The sequence below is a fragment of the Ambystoma mexicanum genome, chromosome 9 (assembly GCF_040938575.1).
Source record: "Ambystoma mexicanum isolate Mex_15411 chromosome 9, UKY_AmexF1_1, whole genome shotgun sequence".
Classification (NCBI taxonomy): Eukaryota; Metazoa; Chordata; class Amphibia; order Caudata; family Ambystomatidae; genus Ambystoma; species Ambystoma mexicanum.
This window is the reverse complement of record NC_090931.1, coordinates 123,568,815-123,596,308: the sequence shown is the minus strand read 5'-3', so window position 1 is coordinate 123,596,308 and position 27,494 is coordinate 123,568,815.

The window sequence follows — 27,494 nt, the reverse complement described above, 5'->3', positions numbered from 1 at the left end:
AGGATCAAGTGCAAGACCCTCTGCATTGTCCACAAAGCCTTCTGGGGCCGGGCCCGCTCTATCTTCAATCCTTTATTCCTAAGTACCTTCCTTCCAGCGACCTCTGCTCATCTACCTCCAATTCTCTATGGGTAAGTTGGTTTTCCAAGCAGAGACTGGATGGTAGATCCCTTTCCTCTGCAGGTGCTTCCCTCTGGAATGGCCTTCCTGCTATTCTCCACCTTGAGCCTTAAGTTCTGGAAGCTCCTCAAGACCTTCCTTTTCTCCTCTTCCTTCTCTCTGTCCCTCCCCAGCTAACCTTTCCCCACCTTTCATTTATCTGTGCCTTCCATCTGCTATCCTTCCTGTCCTCCTGATGTTATTTTGACTGGCTGCCTGGTGCTCCTTTGAGTCATATAGGAAATCTGGCCCCCCTGCTCAGTCCCTAGCACTAGCCTTTGGGCCCTCCCGCACTGCCTCCTGGCCTTCCCTGCATTTCCTGGGCATGTTCTCCTTGAAAGCCCTTCCTTCAAGCACTTAACCCAGGGCACTGTTGCACATGTGCAGTTCTCCCCCTTCCTCTCCCCTGCACTTGTTTTCTGCACTCAATCTAAATGATACTAGGCCTAGTAAGATTTCTTGTCTTGTTCTCCCCTGCTATCCCCCCTGCTATCAATCAATAAAATGATGCCACACAAGCTTCTGTGTGCATTGGATGACGACCCCCATCCTCAGTTGGGCAACATTAAATGCACCTAAGGATACTGCACACCATGCAATGTGCATGGGAGCCTGATGCTCAGTCCCTATTTCACAACTGTAAAGGCACCCAGGGATGTGCTCTGTGTACAATGCACATGGCCAGCCCCTGAAAAGGACTACAAAGACACCTAAAGATTCTCCATGTGATGCAATGACCATGGGTGCAGGATCCTCCAGCCACTGTTGGCCAACTGTAAAGGCACTCTGATGAATCCAATGATGTCATCACTCCTTTCCCGGCAGGCAGTGGACTCTTTGCTTATGGCCAGTGGACAGCAGCCGCTACCTGATCCTGATCCTCGGTGTGGCTACATGAGGGACAATCACATGGAGGGATAGAACCTCTGGGAGATTATCAAGGCACCATCAGAAATTACATTGTATTCCCTTTCCTCTCTTGAGACTACCCCATCGATACTCAATGCCTTCATGGCATACTGCTACACCTCCCCTCATCCACCTAGGAAGAGTACTGAAGAGCTACTAATGATATGTATATATGAGCCATCAAAATCTGACTTACCCCATAAACACCTTCTCAAACTACCTACAAGTCATTCAGAGCTGACTTGTCCTTAGAGAACACTTACTCAAATGTTGTATGTAAAACATCTGAAATGGACTACCATTCCCATAACTACAAGAATACTGGGATGAGGAGGATGAGCCGTGCAATGCAGAGTGGAAAATATCAAGAACACAATCTGCGCTGTAGTCTTTAGGGGTGCATAACTGTGGCCGGGAAATATAAACAGCGGAAGCAGCTTACTGAGGAACTCTGCTGGAGGGAGTGAGCTGCTTCTCTCGGTGCGTACCGAGAGACTTTGGGCCTGCAGAGAGTGTTGTGGAGCCAACCGGCTCAAGAAAGAAGAAGAGGAATGCTGACTTTGGTAGAAAACACGCTGCAGCAATGCCAGAAGGCAACACAGGGCTCCTAGGTGTTTGCAGGTGTTAAGAAACAGCATTTGCCTTACTGAAGCCTTTCTTGAAGCAGCAGAGCCCAGTGGGAACTGCGAGAGGCAGAGAAGCCATGAAATGAAAGCAGCAAGATGGAAAGAATCACCAAATGACTGACACCTGCTTGCCGATGGAAGAATGAAGTACGCCAGCAAGAGGCAGAGAGCCCCCCCGAAAGGGAAGCAGGGACAGCAGGGAATATCGGCAGCCATGCCAAATGCAAATAGCTAACAAAGAAGCAAATGAAGTGCATTAAAGAGAAAGAGCCAGTGGGCATTTCTTTAAGAGGGAAACCAGAGCAAAAAAAGACTTTCAAGTTTGTGAGTGTATAAATATACATATATAAGAAAAGCGCTGACAGGATAGTATACCAGGCAAATATAGTGTCAGATAAGGCAAACATAAGAGGACATTAGGTGTGGAAGTGTGTGCAGAGCACACATGACAACAAGCCAATGAAGGAGAGTACACCAGGCAAATTAAAGCTGCACGTGTGTGCATTTAAGAATGCCCTGGCAGGAGATTATACCAGGCAGTTGCAAGTGTGTGCATATAAGAAAGTCCTAGCAGCAGAGTATATCAAGCAGTTGCAAGTGTTGTTCATTTGAGAAAGCCCTGGCAGGAGAGTACACCAGGCATTGGCAAGTGTGTTCATATAAGAAAGCCATGGTATGGAAGCACACTAGGCAAGGATATCCTGAACAGTGTATAAGAAAATACATCATATAAAGTGGTCCTGAGAAGAATATATCAGGATTAGCAAAATGTTGTATGAAACAAAAGAGAAGAGGAGTGAAACCCTGTCTGGAGAGCACTCCAGATATCCTAATAATATAAAGATAAAGAGACAAGTTGTGTATCCGCTGTGTTGGGGAGCAAGAGAAACCCAAAGAACTGCTATCTTTGAATATCCAACAGAGGTTAGAGAAATCGAAGAGAAGGGGACCACCTGTCTGAACAAGGAACTCTGTCCTTCTTGAAGATTTGTGTTGAAGTTATGCATTTTTCTTTTTGTACATTTATAAACCACTCAAGCCCAAAGACATTACCCTTTTAACCATAAAGTTTATTTTGTTAGAATGTGAGAGCCAGAATAGCACTTTGGACATGGGACGGTTTTTCTTTGGACATTCTGACATTCACAGACATTTAGTTTTGGTTCTAGGCAGGGAAACACCTCATAGTTGCAGGGACTGAGAGGCCTTTACCCATCCCCTTTTATTTTAATAAAAGTATTTTACCAAAACCTTGAATCCCCTGTGTCCGAATCTCATTGCTGGCTATTCGCAGCACCTTAGAATTCGCCAATTGATGCAATGTGCATTGGGGTAGGACTGACCAGCCACTGTTGAGCACTGTTAAGTAGCTAAAGGTGCTGCATGTTATGCAATGTGCATGGCACAGAATCCCCAAGCGCCTCTTAGTCGACTGTAAAGGCACCATTAGGATGCTGCACATCATGCAATATGCATGGGAGAAGAAAAAGCCAGACCTCTTTCAGCCACTGTTAAGACCCTCAACGATGCTGCATGTGATGCAATGTGCATTGTGAATTGTCACCACTACATTGTCAGATGTACACATACATTTTCAAGAGGTACCTGTTCTTTCATGAAACTTTTGCATTGTATTTTACTGATGCCCAAATATTGCAGCCAATGGGCACATAATATGATGTACTGCGAAAACTTGACAAACTCGCCAAGGAAGTACAGAAGGGATAACAACTGTTGTGTGAGTCCCTCAATGTCATCAACGTGCAATTGCAACTTGGCAATGTGAGCTACTCGCTAGATGAAATACACATATACCCAGTGATACACATGGGCTACTGCACACTTGTGCTTCATATTCATGTCCTTGGGTGCCAACAGCATTGAGTGGCACTCTACTCCCCTCTAGAATTAGACACAGATCACTGCATGACTCATGGCTGTGTAGTAATCTGAGTGTATGGGTAATTTCCTATCTGTTGTATGCTCTGCAATTTCCTCTTCATCATTGCTCGCTCCATCTTCATCATGTGTCAATGGCCCACTACTATACATGGCAATGGTAGTTAAGATGCAGCACTTCAGGATGCTGCCACACACCTTGTCTGGTGCATCACAGGAATCACCTTTGTGGTTCCTCACCATTCCAAAGGCACATTCTAACTTATTACATTTCTTCATGTGAACTTGGTTGTACCTCTGGTCTGCTACTGTTTGAGGATTACACACCGGAGACAGAAGTATAGTATGCATGGACATACGGCATCACCTGTGAGAATAGAGGGACACACATAAATGTTGTCAGTGCAGATTGTCCACATGCTTTTTGCCCAAGCATGTGTGGCCTGCTCACCAGCCAAGCTCTCCTGTTGGTCAAGGTTCACATTAGATGTGGAACCCTGCTGTTCTGCATTGCTATAGCATCATTTGTCAATTCGGAGAATTTGACAGACCTATGTGTGGACACCATGATTGCATTACACATTGTAGAGGCCTGCTTTATTGTAGAACTCTTACTTGATATTGTTGATGGTGTGGACCTTTGTTAGGAAGGTTTTGTGATCCCTGACGTGCGATGATGGCATCCACCACCTGTGTGAGAAGAACACTCACTACTGCTTGAGAGATGTCAGCAATGCTATCATCTGGCAACAAACGATAAACTGGTCCATTAAATGTATTTATTTATTTAATGTGTTTTAGTTTACATAAAAGAAAACTTTACACATAAAGACACATACATATATTACAAATACTTTATTAACGTACAGCAAATAGTTAATAATATTGCATTTTACAACTCCTATACTTACCATGATTTATAACATTTCACGGTTTAACATATTTCATTCAAATAATAAAATGTCATATCAAATGAATAGTAATTGTTTTATTGTTTTCCTAAAACCCTTTAATATTTTTTTTTATCCACTATAGTATTGTTAGAATGGTAGAATGTCAGTTCCAATGTTGATCTGTGACTCTAGGTCTGCTGCTGAGGCATCAGTTTGGTCCATCATGGCTCCTTGGCCCAAGGGGTACATGTGGAGTGTGTTATTTGCTGACATCACCTGGAGACATGCCTCGGTTGATAGGCACTGGTCTGCATCCCCATCTATGACATGGCCTGTAGGAGGTTAATGCTTATGTTGCCAAGGTTACGGGCTTTGCTGGACATATATTGGTGGATTGTTGATCGTATGAGCTGGCTACTATGCATCTTCTTGTCTATCAAGGCCTGGCCAGTGTTGTCTATCCAGGCCCATCTATTTGAACACAGGTCCCAAAGGTCACCATCTCCTTTTGCAAGACTCAACTCATAAGGGGTCCTGTTGAATTCTCAGCTTCTAGCCCATGTACAGATTTCTTCGCTCCGTCCAGTGCTGCCAATCATCCAATGCTGCTACTCCCACTGGTTGTCTTGCTTGTTGTATTCTGTGTTCATGCTATCCGCACATAGCAAAAAGAGACACAAGGATAACATCCTACTTTTGTAGCAGTAAAATACTGCTAACAGAAATTTGAATCCAAATTTATAAAAAAACACTACTGATGACCGTTACTTAAGCAAATTCCATATCTATAATTCATATATACATTCATATATTCAGTGAAAAAAGGTTGTTAAAGGAACATTATGGTTATGTTGCACTAATATAAACCCATGAAAGTCACTGAGAAAATGTTGTTAAAGGGATGTTATGATTACAAGTAGGATCGAAAAAAAAACAGAAATTCGCCAGTTATGGTAGGCTAAGCAACCATAACTCACCCCACCACCGTGCACTGCTAAGACTAACACCCAAGACATCAACGATAACATCACGAATGTCATTGATTACATCAATGATGACATCACATAAGAGATTAATGTTGATGAAAAGTCCCTACAAGGGGTTGTGTTTACAATGTTGGTAACAAGATGTCAGGGGTGATCAGGAGACCTGTCATGCACTACTTAATCTATTAAACAAATGTACCCATGTAAACAAAATGCTATATTGGAGTGTTGTTGTTAATACAGGAACCTAATCATACATATACATAGGCAATGGCTGCAGCATGCTCCATAGAAGTACAGCATTTTTAATCTGCCAATTTTGGCTAGCAGAATAATGAACACTACCCTATCAGAGTTTTCAGTAATGTTAAACATGGAATAAATAAGTAAGTATTCAAGACTTACTACATACTTGTATTAGTACAAACACTACATATGAAGACCCACAATGCATAAAAATCCGAGACACATACAGGGAAACTAAAGTATCGAGGAATGAAACAACATCACCAGAAAATGACAATAACATTAAAGTTCATCATCATGTATTCAAATGAATTGTGTGTTTGAGGCCTGCTTATTGCCTCAAATATGTGCACCACGAGCTGAGACCAAACCACAAGGAAGGTACTGTAAGAGCAAATGAGAGGGTTGACCTCCAGATATAGAGCACATTTTGAATTTTCATATTCTGACTGTAAGCGAAAAAAAATACTCGGCCTAGATATGTCAGTAAATAAAAACAGGTGGCCTAGATATGTAATGTCATTAGTGGTGTCGTGAATGACAATTATGATGTCATCTTTGATGTCCTGGGTGTTAGTCTTAGCTGTGCACGGTGGTGGCGCGACTTATGGTTGCTTAGCTTACCATATTGGCGCATTCTGGGGGTTTTCGATCTTACTTGTAACCATAACGTCTCTTACTGCAACTTAACCATAACGTACCTTTATCAAAGGTTTTTTACAGAATGTCGTAGGTTTTTACCAGAGCAGCCTTAATGTGCTACAAGTTCATTATATCATACACACCCCCAATGTAGCAGCTGAGGACTCCGCCGACAGTATGGAAGTCCACGGACAACAGGTAGCATCAACAAAACCCAGAAGCACAGGGGACAACAGAAAATGTTGTACCCTTCAACCAACAAAAACATATACATAAAACCACAGTAGTTTTATTTACTACACCCAAATATACCTTCTTGCTAAATTCAACATTTCAAAATGTAAAAACAATTTTTTCATTTAGCACACAATATTATGGAATGTACCAAGCACAAACCATAACTGTACACCTCATAATATCAGTACAGTACAACTCTTCATACAGACTGAGATACACCAGCAGCTCATTGCAAAACAATCTCTCGCCTCGTAGTAAGTACAGTGCATGTAGTTCTCTATATTACCATTCAAAATATAAACATTTCTCATAAGCAAATATCACAATTTTTTATTTTGACAGAAATGTCAAACACACTTGGGTGGCTAGAAGAAAACTTTCCCAAAGAAGAAATGAGTGATGATGAAATATCTAATGGTAAACATACATCTTTCAATATTAAACAAATAATGTAAGTTATATACAGCTCATTGAAATGATATTTTATTCTTTTCTTATAGTACATACGTTACTTGAAGAAAATACACCATAGAATAATTATGGAGAATCCCAATAATCAGAAAAACAATCCCAGCTGTACACAATGAAATCATGACCTTGTCTGCAAAATTGGATGAACTTAGTAATTACTAAAGACTTTTAAATTATGTTAAAAATCATGTTATGAGAAATGTTGATTATCACTGTCCTACTTGTACCTGTCCCCCTTTTCCCCAGCAGTCACCCCAACCAAATTCACAAAATATAAATGAAAGACGGTTTGATGAAAGTTCCCTCCCTTTTCTGATGATGACTTTATAGAAATTCCAAATTCTGTCATTTATGTTTCCCATTCTGATATACCATCCCTTTCACAAATAGGTTTATTTTTTCTACTATGAACAACTTGTATATTATTCTGTGACAAATTCTTTAAAAAAAAACAATGAATAGTCCGCAGACCATATGACTGTTTGGGGGTCCTTTTAAGAAAACGGGCATCTGCAGACATTGTGCCGTGTCTGGACATGCCCAGTCTCTCATGACACACTTTAAATTAGTCTGTAGACAGCAGGCTCATTTGCAGACATCTTGGCACATGCGCCTGGCTTCTCCTGCTTGCCGGGGTCCGCAGCCACCCGCCAGCACGGATGTCCCCGGATATCATCATGTGACAGCACTTGTGCAGCATAACAACGTGTCTGCGGATGGTGTCTGTGCACCGTAGACACAATAACTGCATTTTGGGCCAATTTAGGATGTGTGTAAAGTGCCATTCTAAGTTGATCTGTCAACTTTTTACAACTTTCCAAGGCCTATTTTTGACTCGATAGTCCACGGACAGTTGCACATTCCATGGACGCTTCCTCTGAAGGGACCCACCCATTACTTTAAGTCATGCTCAATCTGGCTATCCAAGAGAGAGCATCTGACAGCACCTGCTTTGCAGAACACTAACAACCTGCTCCAATGGTATTTGTCATGGCCATCCTTCCTGCCAACAACCACCACCACCAGCTGGAGGGCCTGGACAGGGGAACATGCACAATAATGCAGAGGATGATGACGAGCACCAGGAAGATGAGGTAGATGAAGTTCCTACCTCCAGCATCCGGAGGTAGTCATGGGTGTGGGAGTTCTTTAAGACTGTAGAGGGCTTGGGCTGCCTGTGATGAATGCATTGAGTGTGGGGTCATATTCAGTCATGGACAACAAGAGCAGTACTCCATTGGAACCACTTCCATGTGCTGCACACTCGATCCAACCGCCCGGGTGCTCTGAGAAAGGCTGTCCCTTTCTCAAGGATGAGTAGGTTAACGTCCTCTACCCTATCTTCCTCAACTGCTCTTACCACCACACAGGCTACTCCCATGGATCAAAGGATCCTGCCGGCTGCCTCACAGACCATACATGAGGTTGTCAATCCTTCCCTTTCAAGAGTCAGAGTTGTCTGTATGTAATGCCAAAAACAAAAAAGGATTTCTGGAACATAGGAATAGATTCATTATTTAGAAATACATTCTCAGAGTTTCTTTGGTGAAGTGATAACTAAATGCTACACATAGTTGCTCTCCATACCACCTCATCCAATCCTCAGTAGAAGGGTTCCAATACAGTCTGATGCAAGCAGTTGTCAACTTGGTATTTTATTTTACAAGTGTACATTTCTTTTATTACATAACAACATAGTAATTACTCACTATGTGTGAAAACAAATATATATCTCTCAATGTTTTAGAAGCATGTAGAGCAGAAAATACACACAAACCAATTACTTAAAATGAAATATTACTTAAAATGAAATATAAACACATGACTGGTTTCTGGTGACATGAGGCTAGAAGATGCAAATGCTACATCTATTTCTAGGGGCATAGGTCTTCTAAGAGGATCAGGTTTGAAAGCCTGAGACGAAAATGTTTGAGGGAGGAAAGACCAAATATCATTTTTCCAAAATAACCTTCAGTCTTTTCTCCACTGAACATTTCCAACTTGGCCCATGCCCTCATCGCAACCCCAACCCCCACACCCTCCACCACCCACACCCCACCTCCTACTTACCTTGCTGCAGACTCACTGTGCCCCTGCTACATCTGTTCCCTTACACTTCAGTGATCGGGGACCGGTGCCGCAGCGTCCTTTCTTTTTTTTTTGGCACCGGCTGTGGGGGACACCCCTGCAACCCTCACTCACAAAATAGTGAGCAAGGGTGTGGGGCACACCCCTGTACCCCCCATCACCTAATGTGGGATTTGGTCGAACTCTTTGACCTTTTTGGTATTTTCAAACAGCTGAAATTCAGCCAAAGCTCACATTCGGTCTATTATTCTCAGTCTTTTTGGCCGGTTCCCTTCCAAAAGCCTCTCAAATCTATCACTTGGACCCTGACTATCTTAACTAAACCTCTCAGGTGAGCTCAATGGGTGTCTAAAGCCTTAGTCATATGGCAGGGGTCTATGTTGGGCACAGCACACAGAGTGTGAACTGTGCCGCCACGCTGTCGCTATCTGAACAATGTTGAACAGATGGCTGTGTGTTTTGGCATCTAGATGGTTTGAACTCTGCCTTCCTCAGGACCAAAGTTTTATAGAAGGTGGACCCCTGAGGACCAAATAAGAATTTAAAATCCAGAGTACTTAATGGCGTATGAGAAAACAAATACTACACCACCATGATCATTTATAAAAACCATGGACCACATGCAATAAAAAGAGACATAAGTGACTCAAAACTCCTCCACCATCAGAAAAACATTAGCTAAGTTGGGAAATAAAGCTACATTTGGTTGCAGGGCTTATATTGGAGCTCCCAACTGGGATGTTAGAAGGCTTTCCCCTAGAGTGAAGCGTACCCTCTCTAAAGGGAGGGATCTTGATTCTTAATGGGTGTGTAGCTGGGCCACCCTGGGTAAGGGTACCTTGAACCGGTTACCCTCTGTCTGGGATGAAGTCGAGATACTGAAGGCAAGAGAAACACATAGGCCAGAAAGGTCAACAAGATACTAGTTATCTATGTTCTCGGCGTAAGCGATGGTATCACTGCCATTCAAAATAACAATATGGCGCCTCCCAGGAGGCATACACACCAGGATTAACTCACAGACTCCTAAGATAGTGCATCTCGATATGCACTGGTACTCAGATGCAACTTGTATATTAGGCTCTGAAAGCAGACATAGAAAGAAATAGTAGAAGATAAGAGATAAGACACTAAAATCATATGTAAGCCACAAAACCAGAACAAAAACATAGTGCTGAGAGAGTTAAGTGCACTCAGCAATTATTAGCATACACAAGAGCCACTTACCAATATCTTAACTACAGTTGTGCTGTTTGTGCACCCTTAGGACATTTTGTTGGAATCACAGGCTAGATAACTTTGTATAGCCTGGCTGGATCTCCAAAATGCTGGATGTCGAAATACTAAGGAGACAAATCAAAGGGGAAGGATAGACAAAACAGTAGAATTAATGGACCCTCTCCACCCTTTCTCAGAATGGTTACAGAACGCTGGTCCATTCTAAGCGCGAGGAAGGCTGCTTACCTTCCGTATCCAGCCTCTCCTATTCTTCCATCTTCGCCTTCAAGTTGGTAGTTAAGATAACCAACAGCATTACTTATGCAGGAAGTGCTGCTAATAACACTTCCCTTCAGTGTATGCTAGAATTAATAGATTCATGGCATGTTGAAATCCACCACATTGGAGCAGTCTAAGGACCATAGTAAGCAGACACAAAGCATTCTAAATAGCAGTTGTGGAGACATAACTGCATGCATGAGTACCGACATGCATGTTCAAATATGTGCACTTTTCTGAAAAAAGAGTAAATGGTGCCCTCAAGTATATGTAATCTGTATGTACTGCAACAGACCACTCTGAAAGGGGGAGCAGTTTGAGTGCTTTTGTTTTTTTTTTCAAGGAGAACGAGAACATCTGCCCCTACCCTAGATTTAAGGCATGCCCTATATTTTCCCCTGTCCATGTGCTCCTCCATATCTCTGGTTGGTGCCCCTCCCCTCTCTTCCCTCCCCACCTTACCTCCTTGCCTCTCCTACAAAAAAACAAATCCCCAAAAAATATAAAAAGCCACAAAGACACACAAGAAAGGTTCCTTTTGGATCACCTTTCCCAGTTAAAAATAGAACTAAAAAAACACAGGACCCTTTGCATCCTGAAAAGTCTGTGAACAGTATAATAGTCCACGGGAGACCTGGAAAATGGAGTGGGGCACTAAAAATCAATTAACTTGCTTTTCATTAAAAAATAGTGGCTCTGAGAACCTTTTTTTGGGGGGGTGGGGTTTATATACTGAACTAACCATGTCCTAGTGAACTTCATTGTTTTGTCTAACTTTCACAAAAACTGCTTCTAGTTTTCCTTTCTGTTTTTAAAATTTTGTTACTACAACTTCTAAACAATACTTTAAAACATATTTTGTATGTTCAAAGAAACTGTTCCAATTCATTTGTAACATTTTCAAGAACAATCTGATTGCCAACATCATTCAAAAATCCATCCATCTCCACCTCCTCAAAAAGTGTTGACAATATAAAATGTGATATTTTCATTGTGAAAAGATGTCATTCCAACATCCTGCAAAAAAGCACATACAGCTTTGTTTACATTGTGCCTTGCTTTCTTGATTTGTGGACAAAATAAATCATAACGCTTCCACATTTGTCTTTGAGTTATCCGAGATAAAACAATCGTTGAATGTGGAAACAGTTCCATCAACTTAGCAAATGTGTCCTTCATGGCAAACTGTAATGAAATTCCGATGACATAGCCCACACTGTTGCATCCACAGTGAACTACAATGATGTCCGGATGCTTCAAAGTAACCATATTCTCACAAAACAGGAGCAATTCCGCCCACTTCAATTCCTTAAACTCCATACCAAGAAACTTCAAATTCTTGAAATCCAAGATTCACAGGTAATACACACATTGCTCACAGTACACCTTTAGCCAATCGACCAATAATTCACCACCAACCAGACACTCTGCTTCCTCAAAGCCATAGCCAAGGCCGTCTTCACTGCACACAACAAAGACCACTCTTGCTACCCAGTCTTCCTGTACATCCACGAAACCTGATTGGCTAATCCCTTGATATCAGTGGATGTTCTTGACTCTCAGCAATCTCTGCAGTCCCTTTTCTATTCCTGGATGGCATGTGTGATGTCTGTGGACTACCGCCTTGTCAGAATGGCCAATTAAAGGAGTGGGGAGACTTAAACTCAATATAAATCATTTATTCTGCAATGGTGGCTCTTAAAAGAGCCTTTTTTGGGGTAGGGTTGTTTTAAAGTACCATTTTATTTCCTTTTTCGCTTTTCTGTATTATAGTAACACGTGCTAAACTGTATTCATGTGTATTTTATAACTTCTACAGAAATTACTTCAAATTGTTTTCTTTTTTCTTTTGATCTCATTTTTATATCATACAACTAACAAATGCTTTACTATTCACTCCACTTCTTTCCTTTTAATTTGTTCACACAAATTTTGTCAATACATTTTGAACTTTGAAAAGAAAAATCTAATTGCCACCATCAGACAAATGCACTCCATCGCTCCCAAAAGTATTAACACCATCCAACTTGATATTTTCATTGTCAAAAGATGCCATTCCAAAACCATAAAGAAAAGCACATTTATTGACATGCTGCCTAGCTTCTTCCATTTGTGGACAAAACAAGTTTGGACATCTCCAAATTTGTCTTTGATTAATTTCAGAAAAAAATATCTTCACAGCCGAAAGCAGTTTCATTAGGCTCTTCAACATATCCTTATGGCAAGCTGCAAAGATACTGCAGTCACAGTGCCCAAACTGTTGCCTCCACAATGCACAATAATAACATCTGGACATTTAAAGTGAGTCATACTCTCACAGAATGGTAATAAGGTCACCCACTTTAACCGACAAACTGAATACCAGGAAGCTTCTACTTCTTCCAATCCAATAGTAGCAGAGATGCCACGAGATTAAGTGTAAAGCTTCAATGGATAGATCCAAGAATCTCCACCATCCACACATTCTGCTTCCTCAATGCCATAGCCATGTTCACCACACACAACAAAGAAAACACTTGCTACCCTGTCTCCCTGCACACCACAAACACGAAACACGATTGGCTAATCCCCTGAAGTCTGCAGACATATATGACTTCTGCAGTCACTGTAGTCCCCTTTCTATGCCTGGCATCCTTTAAGGATCCACATGGCCCGTCTAATATCCGTGGACTACCGCGCTGTCCACGGACGCCGTAGCACAGGGCAGCACTTCCACACTTTTTACTTTTCTCTTTGTAACACTCCCTTATTGGTTGTTTTCAAACAGTCACACACCCACCCTCCAATCAGATCCAAAAACTCTACATGTAATCCTGTCATCTAAGTTCAACTCTTCAGATGTACTCTTGAACTCTCAGAGTACATGTCTCTTGTTACTCACAGCCACCTGCATCAAAAGCTACTGTGAAACTCTCCAAGATTTCTATTTGCAGATTCAACTAAATCTGCACCTAACAAGACATAGAAGAGGTATGCTTATATTTTTTAAAGTATTTTTTAACACTTTTACAAATATATATATACAGGTTTTCTGGCACCTACCCTGTAATAACCTTAAAGTAAAGTACTGTTATTTTCCAACCACTACTATAACACACCAAACACTGCTATAACTACAATCTGTCATTGCATTACTACTAGGGCAGAGTTTCCCTATTGTGAGAAACCTGAAGGTGTCCCACTTACTAGCCCCTGGACATCTGTCATCCAGGTGCCAGGACAAAGGCATCACTATTGGATTCAGTTCCTGGGGGTGGACCAGTGGGGAGGATCACCTGGATAGGGGGTCTTTGAGGAGTGGAAGTGGGACACCGAAGGTTGAGACATGGTACCCCCCTGCCTTGTAACACCTTTTCCCCGTCCTACCCTGTAGGATATTTAGAAGCACTGCCCCCCCTTTCCGACACAGACACTTTCTTTCACCTTGACAAACAATGGACTAACACCAGAGCCGATTATCTAACATGTCCCAACACAAGGGTCAGGAAAAGTCAGGCAATTGACAGTAAACATGCACACCTGATGGCCCTTTACCATCCCCAAAGGGATAAAAGGCGGAGCACAAGAGCAAACTACAAGCAAGGTCAAACGCATGAGGAAGCAGCTATTCTGGAACAGCAGTAAAAGCAAAGGAGAAGGGCGGCAAGACCTGAAAGGATTACGAGGAGGGACTTGCCCTTGCCCTTTTCCACTCAGACCGGCAAAGCCTCCAAAAAGGGAATCAGAAGAATGGGAAGTACAGCTGGCGTGTGGTGTGACATGTGTCAATGGTACACGGGGGCATCCCACATTGATAAGGCAAGCGGGGAGACACACTGGCTACTGTGGTACCACCCGTGACTCCAGGAACAAGACAAGTCAATGGGTTCAGCACAGTGAGTTGGAGAAAGCTGATAGCAAACCGAACTGTGTTGAGCCCAAGGTTGCAAGTGGCAACATTATATGAACGCAAGGAACTTGGGAACAAAGAACTTGTGTGTGTTTGAACTTTTGAAAAAAAACAGAGAAGGGCCAGCCGCAGAGTGTTCAGGTGCTGCAGGAGCGCTCATTCGAAGGACGACTCTGGCTGGGCCCCTTTGTTTTGTGTATGAACAACCAGTAGCAGAAGGTCCCAGGAGAGTGTGGCCTGAGGTGTCAGAGTGATCCTAAAAGGTTTACACTCAATCACTTGTACAATTGAATATCTCTGACCCACTGCCTCAGGAAAGCTAGGGGAAGTCAGCCCACTTTTGATGAGATGAGCAAATCATGAACTGCATTTAGAAATGTAAAGTGGACATTGTGTTAAAATGGCTATTTGAGCCCGACAGAGGCTGCCAAGGGAAAAGCTAAGAGAAGTAAATCCTGCATTGAGATAAAAGCAAAGTGGACTGTTTAATTGGCAAATGTGAAGCCAGTTGAGGGATGTCTGCAAATCGGGGTGAGGCATGATACACCCGAGAACATTGTGTTAAGATTAAGAGTAAAAGGCCTTAGTGAACCCGATGGAGGGAGGCCCACGTATTGTGAGCTAAGGAAAGTGTGAACCCGACTGAGGGATGACAAAAGAAAGCTAATGGAAGGGAAACCTTGCTTTCTGATGAGATAAAGCATGAACTGTGTTAGAATCTCATGAACTGTGTTAAAGAAGGCCGTAGTGAACCCGACTGAGGGATACCCACATTGCAAGGAGGATCCAAGCCTGGCGGAGGGAGATCCTAGGGGCGAAGAGCAATCACCCAAGGTGCAAGACCACTGAAGGAACTTTAGTTTGTTTGTGTGTTGTTTTGATCCAGCAGGCCTTCTAAGGCAAGAGACTTTGTAGGAAAGGGACTTGGCCCCTAAAGATCCTAACATCGTTGAATAGAATTGTGTACCTCGTGCTGGAGACGCTCAGTAGTGTGCAGTGCTCAGATGTCCCGCCTTGTCCCGTGCTTAAAACATGGGGAAGGGAGACTTCAGCCATACCATCCTGAGTTATCATTTCGTGATTATTTCTTTCTTTTCTGGTGAACATTATCCCACACTCTTTTTGTAATTTAGTTGTAAGGATCGGCAATAATTTTTTTTAGTATAGGCCTTTTTTTTTTACAAGACGCCACTAGGGCTGTCTTATTATTATTTGATAGTTGTAGCTTGCTCCCATCTTAGATATAGGTTTAGATTAGGCATATTTGTCACCCATTCATATAGTTTATTAAACACCCTTGAACTTTGATAACATGTGTCTGATTTTTACTGTTGCCACCATGAGTTCCTTACACTATTCATTAAAAGCACTGCAACACATTACACACACATTGCAGCACAAATACAGCACTCTCTTAATAAAATCACAAGCACAAAACAAACCTAGATATGCATCTTGTTCATGCATCACCTTTTGCCCTGTTCCTCATAATGTCCCAAACAGCACTAGTCATAGTTCAATTCTTCTAACAACATACTTAGCAGACTTTACTACAGCACCCACAACACAACTGTATTAACTGTTTTTCCCAACAACTTCTCCTACCTTAATAAATAACAACCCCCTTTCCAAACAGTACTTCACCATTCCCACACATTCCCACTAACATTCTTTTACAATTACTGGGAAAAAAATAATATTGCGACGACAGCTACCGAAGAAAGAACACTCTTTTTACATCCTACAAAGTAAGTACATGAATATAGCATGTATACATCTCTAATTGTAACAAAGTACTTTCACTATATATTAGCCTAGAGTGTTCATTTCTACTCAACAACATTGTATTTCACTCTTACTCATTATATTGCAACATTCCCACTCTTTCTATTCCCATCTAAACATTGCTCTTTACTGAATACACCTCACATTCCTTACTGCCTAGCAAAACATCCATCTCTCATCAATTTCTACACCACAATTTCACTTCCTTACTATTCCATACCCCTATCCAATGAGCTCCTAATTCCAACCCAACAACATTTAAACTCATTGCATTCCAAATCACTGACACACATTAGCACACATACACATACTTCTTCACCCCTTTTCCATTACACCCTCACAAGCCTAACACATATGCACTAAATCACACCATTATAACAAGCATTCTTTTCCTCAAAACATCAAAATGTCCGTAATTATTCAATTGAAGCATCACTCCCTTACTCACTAGCCCAAAATCATCACACCTGCACAGCCTCTTAATCTTACAACCTTCCCAGCCACACCTATCAGCCAACTGCACAATCACACAACATTCTATTCATCTGTACAATCACACCCACACACCCATCCATAATACATGCATAAACATTCCACACATTTTAAACACAAACTTTCTTTTTTTCTCAACAGGCAGAGGATAATGCCTACTAAAAACCAACTCTGTAGAAAACAAACAAACAATTGAGCAGATACAAATAAAAACAAGCCATATAGTCACACACCTACAAAACAATGCATTGAACACATTAAGACAAAACATCTAGTAACCTCACTCAACAAAAATAAACATGCCACCACTAAAAAAAAGCAAGGCCCCTCTTGCAAAAACTAAAAGTAAAACAAAATACAAACACAAGCAGGCCTACTAATGAATCTAACACTATACCAACCAATGTTAACGTAGCCACAGTAAAACAATCCCAAAAAATCATGTTATAAAAATATTTCCACCGTAGAGTGCTTAACAATCTTATACAAACAGCTAAAAAGTCACGATCTACCCATAAAAACTACTGCAGAAAACGAATCCTCGAAGCTCTTATTGACAGCGCATTTCTACTAGAGAAAGAAAGTTCTTTATATTCATTTTAAACAAAATCAAACCATTAACTAAATTAATCAATACATTACAAAAAGTACTTCTAAACATGCACAATGTCAATATAGATACTTTTTCAAGCTTCTGTGAAGGTGAATGGATTCACACAAGCAGCACAGAACCACACTTGAATGAATACGGTTATAAACAAGAACAAAAAAATAACAATTGCCATAGACAATAGTGGATGGGGGTATGAAATGGTAGGAGACACCATTATGGCAAAAGAAACCCTTATTTAACAAACTTCCCCAACAAACCTTCAACCTTCAACCAAATGTTAGTTTTGCCCAAACAAACCATCCAGTGTACACATGGATATGCAGCTCAACATGCAATGTACTCCAACAATCCCTGAAATCTTTACAACAATTCCTCAATCCCTATGTGCATCTAAAAGATAAAAGTAGAACAAAAACTTTACAAACCATGGATTCCTGCCCAGTGCACATCCACAATGGACTGTGCGGACATTCATTAGCCTGCATTTCAGGAATTGCTTGAAAAACACACCTTCCAACACATCAAAATGTTAGCAAAATGTTAGCAAAACGGTATTGTTAGCAACACACTATTCCACTATACGAAAGCTTGTGTTTAAACTGTACTATGCAAAAACTCCTGCTCTAGAACTGAAAAATGTAAATAACATTCTCTTACATGCAACAGCCAAAGAACTCCTTTGCAAAATAGAGCACATCCAAAGTAAATCTTTTGGAACTGAAGTTGACTTTGAAAATTCAGTAACTTTTAGAAAACATTAGTGAAAACCTCACAAACACCAACCTCCTTACAAACACATACAAAAAAGAAATAGCAAAGTTTCAAAATACATCTGCTGAAATTCCAGACCAAGTATGTGTCTGTTGTTGCAGAACTTTTTTTATAAAAAGACCACACAAATTGTAGATATGGCTTACAAAAGGACAATGAGAAATCCCAATGGTTCCAATTAGCTTTATATCTAACACCAGAACATGAATACAACATAACTGACTCCTCAATAGTTTGCACATACAGCAATACAAAACTTGACAATAGCCAAATGCCATCACGTGCTATCACTAACAACTTGGAAATATTCTCACTTCCAAAAGCTCTTGAACAACTTAACTTGTATGAGAGCATTATAAGAGAACAAGGGGGGTGCTGGGAAGTCCCTTTGCTGGACATTAGTCCCGGTTACGAAAGCCTTATCCATATTCTTTAGCTGACTATCTTGTAAAGAGGAGAAATATCATAAACATATCAGTGTTTTCCTGCCCTGGGGCAGTCCAGCACTGAAATGCTACGCAATTCTCCTTTAAATAAGAATACCAACAGCAATCCCAGACACTTGTTTCGGTCTGGTTGGACCTCATCAGAAGGGTGGAGCTGTGCTTCTCTAAGAATAGTAAGCAAGGGGTCAATCAATAATTGTACTAGTTAATGGTGTACTAGTCGAATTAAACAAACTTAGACAAGCCATACAATATCTTAAAGAAAACAATGAATACTACAACGATAGAAATATAAAGGAAAGCTTCAGAGAAACTAACCAAATATTTAAAGATTCACCAAAAACTGCCAATTTGAACATGTAGATCCTGTTACTGCAGCCAACATTTTAGACCAGTGTACAATTCACCCACTACATGCCAAAGACACCATAGAAGATGCATGTCAGGAATCGAGAGTCGCGAGGATTAGGAAACCTCCGTCCCCAAGCACCGAACAGAGAGATAATAAACACAACCTGTTCAGTTATTGAGGCCACAGGTGGCAGGCAAGAACACCGGAAGCCCTCGAGCAGCTGAAGAGGAAACAGGCAATTAGGTAACCACACACGACAGTCTTTGTTAACAGAACACAACAGTTATAATGAAAAAATTGCACCTACCCGAGTGTGCGGGGCCCGGGGACCCGGGAAAACCAAGGAAAGCAGAAATGTTATCAGGTTCCCCCCAAATGGTGTATCCTGTACCCTCAGTGAGCGATAGGCAGCAGCGAGAGATGTCCGTAGCGGCGTCCTACCGCAGAGGAGAAGCTCACTGGAAGCACCTGAGATGAAAGACAAAAAGGTAGACAATCCTTTGCCCAAAAAGCAGAAAGTCAGCTAAATAGATAAAGGAGTCCAAAGTATGTGAAACAAGATCAGTAGCTGGGGATTCGATCAGAGCACTGTACCAAAACAAGATCTGCAGAAGTCCGAAGAGCAGGAGCCGTGGTTAAGGTAGCCAGAGGAATCGGATGATCAAATAACAACGTTGCAGAAAGGGCTAGGGAAAAAGGCAGTCCATGAAACGTAGTCCGAGGTCAGGAATCCAAAAGACAGTACAAGAACCAACAACGAAACGCCAAACGCTGCAAAGAAAACATCTGAGAAGCGTAGAGTGGCATGAACCGTTGCTGTTTATAGGGTTGCCATGGTAGCCATGACACGTGATCGCCAATTCCTTCTCACGTGACGTGCAATAGGCTGTGGAGCCATGGCAACGCGGCACCCTGGCAGACATGTTGACAAGCGCCAGGGTAGCTGCCAGCGTAGAAGCGCCCACAGCCGTCCGAAAGAACGGAGATCCATTCGAGCCCTTTGGATGGGATGCATGAGCCGGTTTGCAGAGGAGCCAAAATGACTTGCCCATGCTGCTGCACTGGGAGGGAATGAGAACTGTGGGTGGGCATGTTCTGGCACATCAGGAGCATGGCAAGTGCATTCTGGGATAGTGAGTGCATGACAATTCATTAGACACATATCAAAAGCACCAAGGCAAAGGGTCCTCAATAAGCATATGGGAGAAAAGTGTAGAAGTACATTCTTTTCATCTACTCTTTCCTACATGACAAGGAGGAAGATATGAGGAAAGCTCCGCACAAATTACTGCTTCAGAATATCGCTCTTTACAAATGTATTCTGAAGACCCCAGATTCAGACACAATGTAGAATATATTTTCCACCTCCTATTTGAAAGTGAACTAGCAACTCTATGTTATGGACACTTATAAAAAACTGGCTCTAATCTTTTACGCTATCCAACCACTTCAAAAGATAAAAAACAAAGATGAAGTTGTGCAGTGAAGTATAACACATCTCTGACAAACATTTGTGGTACAAAAGAATACTGGTTCCGATTTTACACTGATGCTTGTTGTATGCTAAGGAGCGTAGGCTCAACCACATGGTTTGTTACTTTAAGTTGTGCAGAATATGCATGGAATAACCTGCAGAGATTTCTTACACACTGCAAACCAAAATAAAGAGGTTATAGATATAACAACACGAGAAGAATTCTGGTCTCTTGACCCTATCAACGTATCAAGGTCCTTTCACCATCGCTTCATTGCCATGCCGCACTTCATCTGCAATAAAAATACCCCTCCAATCAGAGAAGTCGAACACTACTTCTTTTGGAGAAAAGAATATTAATGCAGAGGCACAGCACAAATCGACATGCTTTTGTGGATAAAATTTGCCCCAAATTTTGCAATGAGAGGGATGCCACTGTTTTACAATTTATTAAAAAATACATTAACTGTGACATCCCTTCATAAATCACACATAGTGACCTACATACATAGATCTTACATGTCCAAAAACATAAGTGTGGCAAATAATGTGTGTTTATGTCGATATAAAAAAAAGGTAAATACTATACCAAATGTTGCTTTGGCTTCCATAGCTTGTTGTCTTCTGTTAGACACAATGTAAATGGCAATTCCCTAGAAACACATACAACATTACAAGGGATGAAGCAACAAAATACAACAATGTTTATCCACAAGAGAGCAATGCAATCATTAGTCTTGTGTAGAATGCAAATATAGACATACAATACATTGCAGAAAATTCCACGGCAGTTGAGAGTTATGTCACAGGTTATCTCACCAAAGTTGAGAAAACAGAGCTAAAAGACCTCTGAGATGACATTTTATCTGACAAAACAATGTCACAGAAATTGTACAGTTTCGGTATACAAATGCTCTCCCATAGAGACTGTGGGTGCTATGAAGCTGAAGAGCATTTAAAAGGTACACCCTTATATGGACAATCTGAAACCATTGTCTGACTTAAACCTGGTCCAGCTTCATCATGAAAAAGGGTACTAAAATCCTACCAAGAGATAGAAACAATAGCCACAAATGATCCCAGCAGCCAGGACATTTTAAACAACAATTTAATTGACACATACTACCCAAACAGAAGTACTGCTGTGGAAAACATGTGCCTGGGCGACATAGCCTAAAACTACTCCTTCAAAAATGATGTCACACCAGATGAGACAACTGGCAAATATTCAGTCTCAACTTGTGAAGGAAGCCTAGTAAAACTTACCAAACTCAGCCTAATTAATCATATAAAGTTATCATTTAATTCTCTGCAACATAGAGAACTTTATTACATGGTCCTACTGCAACTTTTTAAGCCTTGGGGAAAAGATTTATTATTAGGTGGCCGTGACTCTTTTGAAGCTGCATTCAATGCAAGTGAAAGCAGCATAATAAATGACAATTTTAAACAATGCAAACAAATGTTGGACAATGAACGCCAACAAGAGGAAGCCATTGAAGCTTTACTAGTTAAAGACACTCCTCAAGGCAGTCAACCCTCTCTTACAGGAAGCCAAGAACCACTTGGAGAATCAATCATTCTAAATGAAGCAGAAATAGCCATGACTGAGGTAGACAATACCATGTATCAATCTAAACAATCTGAACAAGACTTGTCAGTGCTAAAATCACAGCTAAATGATGAACAACTCACCATTTATCTAGATGTCACTGAGGATATTGCACATGGCTTTAAACATGAAACTAAAAGGTGTAGCTGTAAAAATTATAAATCTCTGCTACTGTATGTAAGTGGTGAAGCTGGTTCTGGCAATATGTTCTTAATTACATCAATTGAATAATCAAAATAACAAACAAAAACATTTCTGCTGTTGGAACAGCCCCCAACAGGTTTAGCTGCTTACAACGTGGGAGCTGTAACTTTACACTAGTGACTGCTCCTCCCAGGAGAACAGCAAAACAAAATTAGAATACTACAAATTATCAGCAGACGCTGCTACAGAAGTAGACAGAATTCTGAAACAAATAAAAGTGCTCCTGATAGATGAAGTAAGAATGGTTTCCAACCTTAACTTCGCTTTAAATCATCTCAGAATGTAAGAAGTCCTAAAAAACGACTATGAAAAACTGTTTGGAAGAAAACACGTTATTATTTTCAGAGACCTCCTACAGTTAACACCAAAAAAGGTTAACATATGTTCAAAACATTAGGACACAAACAATGCCATAACACTCTCGGTAGCACTGGAAATACAAATTTCCTGCAACATTTTTGCTACAGAGAACTAACACAAAACATGCATCAGTCTGCAGATCTCACCTATGCTAACAGTTTAAAAAACATTAGAACTGGTCTGCTTCCTAATGATGCAAAATCCATCTTAAAAAAAACGAGACTAATCCATGAGCTATATGGGCAAAACATATCTGCCCCTGATGTCAGGGAACAGGTAACTCAATAAAATATAAAATGCATGTCATTAATGCCAACCCTTGAAAGCTGTAGTCAATTCAATGATACAATGTTAAAAAAAGAAATGCAACCCATATTGGATATCAGCTCCAGAGGCAAAATAGAAGTGCACGGCACGACACTTCCCATGTTTCAACAAGTAACAGCACAACTAAATAGCTTAGATAAATGTATCTCCAACATAGCTCGATTAGAAAAAGTATTAACTCTGTGTCTAAACTGCAAAGTAATTCTAAAACGTAACCTTGATGTAGAACAAGATTTAGTCAATGAAGCAATTGGTACAGTTGTTGCTTACAAACATATTCACATGACAAAAATATTCAGTTTGTCATCATCCACATTGACAGACTTGCAGAAGTAAAACAATAGGTTGCACAATAGCATGCTTCCTTCTTTTCAAAGACATGCACATGTGGAGAAAATGGTTTTCTCTATCTTTTGCATATGCTGTCACTATTCACAAATTGCAAGGCCTAATTCTAGATCGTGCATTGGTTGACATTGACAGCACAGTCTTCAAAGAAGGTATGAGTTACTTAGCACTTTTACTTCTGCATACACTCAATGGTTTATTCCTAGTTAACTTTGATGAAAACAAAGTCAACGCTGACATTCCTTTCATCCGAGAATACAAAAGGCTACGTGCACTGTACACCCCCATCTAGATATGTGCCCTGTATCTCAAAAAAGAAACCCCTTTAAAAAGATTGCTAACAAATAGAACATACAGCAGATCTTTCAGAAATACCACTAAAAAACAAAGACCAAGTGCTGCTGCATAAACTAGCACAACCACAAAACTCTCTAGCCCAAAACAACTGCACGTCCATCAGAAGGAAACGAGACAATTGTCTCTTCTTGAAAATCAACTGCAGGCCCATCAAAGTATACAGATGCACTACTCTCTGGTCCATTTAAATTCAGCAACACAACTGGAGTAAATTGCTGTGCAAATGTAGCAATCAATCTTCTCTTCCAATTGCCACAAATTGTTCACAGAATTTACTTAAACGGCTCGGACCAGTTGTGTTTGCAAATACCCATCCTTCATGGAAATGCCACAAATAATCCTGACAGCACTTACAGTGTCTCAGGTTTAAGGCAACAATTGGACTACTTTACAGGATGGTAAAATTAACCATAAACACACAGGAACATCTACACAAATTCCTAATGTACTAACCACAAGCACTAGAAACCCAAAACTTCCCTATAAATGAAATCTTCCAGATTTAATACACCTGGAAACATACATGCACTCTCTGCAACCATGTTTCACAAGTGCACATCCCTAATGAACAATTTGTGTATATATCCATACCAAATTGTGAATCCATTCCATTTCACCAGCTTCTCCAGAATGCAAAACACGGCATGTTATGGCACTTTTCAATTCGGACACTTGTTGCAATATACAAATAACTGCACATGGCCAATATGTTATAGTACTACTTCTAAGGTACTATGCAGATGGTACCAAAAGTAACTGTTAGCTTACTAGCTACACACACGGCCAAGCATCTCTTGGCAAGAAAACCTTCACAACCGTAGGCATAATCTAAAACACTGATGACACAACCACTTCAGGCCACTATACTGCATATGTCAAAAAAAGAATCGGTTGGTTTGAATGTAACAAAACATGTGTTACTCCAAAACAAAGGTTACCAGCAAATCTAACAAATGCCTATTTAATATTCCTTCAACCCAAAGTTATTCTCTAACGTATAGTACAATACATAGTTAGAATACGCAAACGGGTATCTAATTACATCTACAATATTACAATAGCAATTTTAAAACCCAAAACAGTAACAATATGCCAACAGTATCTAACTACATCCATAATACTACAAAAGTAATTTTATAATGCAATACAGTTAGAATATGTCAATAGGTATCTAACTACTTTAAAAATACTTTTTGTTGTAATACACTTAAAATATGCCATCACAACATTTTGTTACTGCAAAACATCTTGTAAACTCCAATATAGTTAGAATACACCAACCAGTATCTAACTACTTTAAACATTCCATTAATTACAACACACTTCAAACAAATATTCTATAACACTAAGACTTACATAATATATCCATGCTACCACACATAAGTATTCTCTAAGATGTACATTCTTTAGAACTATGTAAATGCCAAAAACTGTATCTAATGACAGTACTTTTCTTTTAATCCACTATGGATTTCTTTTTCCAATCACCGAATGAATATTTCATGTCAATGCAACAACAGTGTACCAGACAGTAATGTTGTACCAAAGCAGTGAAACACAGTTCTTGGATGGCTTATACCTTTGGTGCCATTCAATGAAACTGCATGAAACTCTATTCTAGACCTGATTTAGAAAGGTGTTGCAAAGTTTGGAGGGATTCTGTCAAGAGGTGGCAAACTTGAAGGGGGGTACCAAAATATTGTAATGGCTTATAAATGTGGTGCCATTTGACGAATATGCACAAAAGTTTGCAAAACGATTGTAAAACTAGATATACATGTTTTTGTAAAGTTTGGTGGGATTTTCTCAAGAGGGGGCTAAATTAGAAGTTTTCAGAAAGATTATAAACCCAACCTTGAATGATTGTGTAAAGTCTGAATGGATTTTGTCAAGTTGGGGGATAAGTTATGTATGTATATACATTTTGACACTTTTGAAAAAATAACACATGGGCGGATTTCAAGCAAACTCATGTAAGGAGCATTGGCAAAGATCTGAAAGCATGGTTTTGCAAATGTGCCCGTTTTTATTTTTGACACGTGTCATAATGTAGTTACAAAAAATAGTGATATACCTTTGGTGGCTCAGGTATAGCCTGTAGCCATGGGCAGTGGCAAGATTGTCTGGGTCATGGCATAAGGTCATGACTTGGACAAGCTGGACATGACCGCAAGGGATGACAAATTGGGTTAAAGTGGCCATGTCCACCTCGGACCGCCAATGTTGTAAAGTTAGTCGAGAGTGGGATAGGTTTCAAAGGGAAAGAAAATGAGCCTGTGCTAATATGGTCATAGGGTTCTGTCTTCGCCTTCTGCAGGCTGCCATGGAAAGGGAAGAGGGAAAACAAATGTGCTTGTGGTAATATGGTCATAGGGTTCTGTCTTTGCTTTCTGCAGGCTGCAATTGAAAGGGAAGAGGAGCTCTGTAAAGAGCCCCACCTTCTGTTTCCATGGTGGCTGTCTTGGAAAAGGATTTTCCTTCCTACAGCGGGACGAAGAAAAATCTAATTTTTAGTACCCCGGGTTCCCGCTTTGGGAACAGAGGTGCTACTGGCCTTTATAACCCATTGCAGGGCCTGGAATGGAGGATAATGATACAGATTTATAATGCGCCGAAGCCCGCAGGCATCATCAGGCCCACAGACACATTTCGCTTGGGCCAATAACTTGGGCTGCCGGGACGCTATCCCTGTTAAAATCCATGGAACAGGGTATGAATGCCACATTATTCCCATTAGCATAACACAAAATGCTAATGGAAATGTTGCAAAATCTTATTGAGTCTATGTACTTTACTGAGAATGTAAAGTAGATGGAGTCTATAGGATTTTTTTAGTTCTATTTGTTAACTGTGAAAGGTGGTTCCTAAAAGAACCATTCTTTTGTTGTTTCTTTTTTAAAACAATGTTTGCAGGAGAGGTTATAACATAATGTGGGGTGGGAAATGAGGGAAGAGGCACCAAGCACTAATATGGAGGGGCTAAGTGGACAGGAGAAGATGTTGCGCGTGTGTTACTTAAAAGGTAGTGGGCAGTGTTACTCATGCTCCTTGATTACAGCTTCAAAAGCACTTTGAAATTGCTTCCCCCTGCAGAGTAGTGTGTTGCAGTATATACAGAGGACTGTTGTCTTCGAAAGTTATAGATCCCCTGCCTCTTTTATTTCTTGCAAGGTAGCTGGTGGGATTTTGTGTCCCATTGAAGTAGGCTGTGTGGTTACAATATTGGTTGAGGAAGATGATGTCGAGGAAGACAGCCTACTACTTGCTAAGAAAGGAACAATCTTCTGAGAGCATTGTAGTGGTTAGATTTGGTGTGGCGGCGCATGGAGGTGGTTCCATAGGAGTGATGTCCAGGTAGTCTGCGACTGAGTACAAAGTTGCACTGCGTGCATTCAGTGCATTTCACTTTTGTGGCTTTAGCCTTTGGTACATTCCCAACAGTGGTAAAGAACGGCCACACCCATGATTCTCTCTGGGTGCCAGAGGTAGGCACTTACATACAGGTAAGGAAGAAAGAAACAGCATCATAAGAAAATATTAATAGCATTAAAGTTTATCTTCATGTATACACATGAAGTGTGTGTTTGAGGCCTGCATATTGCCCCATGTACGTGCACCATGAGCTGAGACCAAACCCTAAGGAAAGTACTTTAAGAACATATGACAAGGTTAACATCTAGATATACAGCACCTTTTGAATTTTAATATTCTGACTGTCAGGGAACAAAACCACCTGGCCTAGATATGTCAGTGAACAAAAACAAGTGGGCCAGATAGTTGAAATCATCAGTGATGTCATCAATGACATTTG